Below are 2,570 nucleotides of genomic sequence, written 5' to 3'. Positions count from 1 at the left end.
GTGGTGGTGGTGGCGAAGAAGATGGGACGGCAGCGGTGATGGTGTTGTTGCTAATGGTAGTGGTGGTGGTGGTGGTGGTGGTATTGATTCAAATGTTATTTATAGACATGTAATGGTGCAGTGTATATATGTGGCATGCATGTGTGTGTGTGTGTGTGTGTTCGCTACTGTCACTTCACAACCGGTGTTGTTATGTTTACGTTCCTAATTTAGCAGTGTTTGGCAAAAGAGGGCGATAGAGGAGGTAGCAGACTTGAAAAACTTCAATTGATTTGTTATAACTAGAACCGTCCGGAGGCGGTGCTCCAGCATGGCCGCAGTCAAACGACCGAAGCAAGTAAAAGAAATTAAGAATGAATGAAGAAGGAAAATGAAAGAGAGAAAGAAGGAAGGAAGGAGAAAAGGAAGAAAGAAACAAAGGAACAGTGAGAAAGAGAGAAAGGAAAAGAAAAGAAAGAAAAACAGAGAGAGAGAGAGAGAGAGAGAGGTACGTACATTTATATATATGCATTTATTTGTGTGTGTACATGCCAGTGCATACCTATATATATATATATATATATATATATATATACACATACACACATACATAACATACACACGTATATATACTGGAATGTTTATATACCGCAGTTTTCCTGCTGTATATTGATGCAATGTCCGTAGGATTGTCATTGTTGCTGAAATCCAGACTAAACCTGTTTGTGCAGAACTATGCTGAAGAGCGTTCCAACTGTGACCATCCCGTTTGTGGAGTGAACGCCGCTCTTTTCTTTTCAAGGACATAAAACTTAGGAGAGACGGGTGATTTGGCTGTTGTTTCTAGCATGTCATGTGCTTACAGGGACGATCTCCTGTTTTTGCGTTAGCGATGACCATGTATATATCTGTGCATGTGTATGAGTACGTATGTGTGTGCACGTCTTCTCTCTCTTTACATACATACACACATACATATACATGTGTGTGTGTGTGCGTGTGTGTATGTATATATATATATATATATATATATATATATACACATGCACACATGTATATACATACATACAACATACAAACACACACAGACATACATATGTACTTATATGTACACACACACACATATAAATATATATATATATACACATATATATGTACATACATATACATACATCCATCCATATATACACATCCATCCACCCACCCACACACATATATGTGGATGTATGTGATGTATGTGTGTGGGCGCGTGTGTGTGTGTGTGTGTTAATACATGTGCGTCTGTAGGAAAGAAATAGCTTGAGAGAGAAAAGATAGAGAGGGGGGAAAGAGGGACGGAGAGAGAGAGAGAGAGAGAGAGAGAGGGCACAAGGTGCAGAAAATGTTTGTCAGAGGTGAAAGGTGAAAGTTCATCAGACAAAAAAAACAAAAAAAAACGCAATGACAAATGTGGAAGTCTGTTATTTTGGTTCAGTTAACCTCACCACTTTCCCATCTCTCTCTCTCTCTCTCTCCATTGTGGTATGATCAACAACAATTACTTCACCCTGTACCGAATACCAAGACACGGACCACCAACAGTTTCTTGCTGTGGAGACACGTGTCTGGATAAGATTTTATAACATGCCTTGTGTCCCCAAGCAATCCGGAGGCACTGGCAACGATCTCGCGCGCGCGCGCGTGTGTGTGCATGCATACCTACCTACCTAGAGAGATAGATAGATAGAGAGAGAGAGAGATGGATGGATGGATTCATAGATAGATAGATATAAAAATAGATAGAACGAGAGATAAGAAATAGATAGACAGAGGGATAGACAGAAGGAAAGAAAGATGGTTGAGAGAGAGAGAGAGAAAGAGAGAGAGAGCGAGAGAGAGAGAGAAAGTAAAAATCAAAGACAGTGACAGAAACGGATAGAAAAACAAGGGTGCACGGGAGCAATATGAAGGGGTCACGTTACAAGGACAAGCATCCGGCAAAAATAGAAGCAACATGCAGCCGCTTTTCCACTAAAAATAGATGCCAAATCTCCCTCGTAACCACACTTTACTGTCAACTTACATAAGAAAACAATACATTGAGGCATTTTGTACTTTGTGGAAAATAATAGAGGAAGGTCACGGGTGGAGTGCTTTTGATTGTAAGTCATACAAGAGCGAAACTGCCTGGTGGGGGGAAGTGAGGGATAAACTTTAAAACAGGGATGTAGTAAATGAAAATAAGTTGGGATGGTCACGGCCGGAAAGCCTTTGAATTAGGTTTGCTGGATCATGATTGACATAAAGCTAAGTAACGATAAGAAGGGATACATGAAATAATGGAGTCCTAGATGCACTATGCCAGAATAAATGACACCGGGCTCACAGTTAGAACATCTTTGATTTTATATATATATGCGTGTGTGTGTATGCACATATACATACATATATATATATATACATACATACATTTACATTATATATATATACATACATACATATACATTATATATATATACATACATACATATACATTATATATATATACATACATACATATACATTATATATATATACATACATACATATACATTATATATATATACATACAT

At 38.4% G+C, this 2,570-nt stretch overlaps 1 protein-coding gene across 1 annotated transcript in view; it reads right to left on the bottom strand.

Moving 5' to 3' along the window:
* LOC106882288 (toll-like receptor 6) overlaps positions 1-2,570 on the bottom strand; it is a 16,748-nt gene that overhangs the window by 11,945 nt on the left and 2,233 nt on the right. The gene's annotated exons all lie outside the window — the stretch shown is intronic.

Source organism: Octopus bimaculoides, chromosome 28 (genome assembly GCF_001194135.2).
Source record: "Octopus bimaculoides isolate UCB-OBI-ISO-001 chromosome 28, ASM119413v2, whole genome shotgun sequence".
Taxonomy (NCBI): Eukaryota; Metazoa; Mollusca; class Cephalopoda; order Octopoda; family Octopodidae; genus Octopus; species Octopus bimaculoides.
The sequence above is the reverse complement of the archived record's forward strand: the minus strand, read 5'-3'. Positions and strand labels throughout refer to the sequence as shown.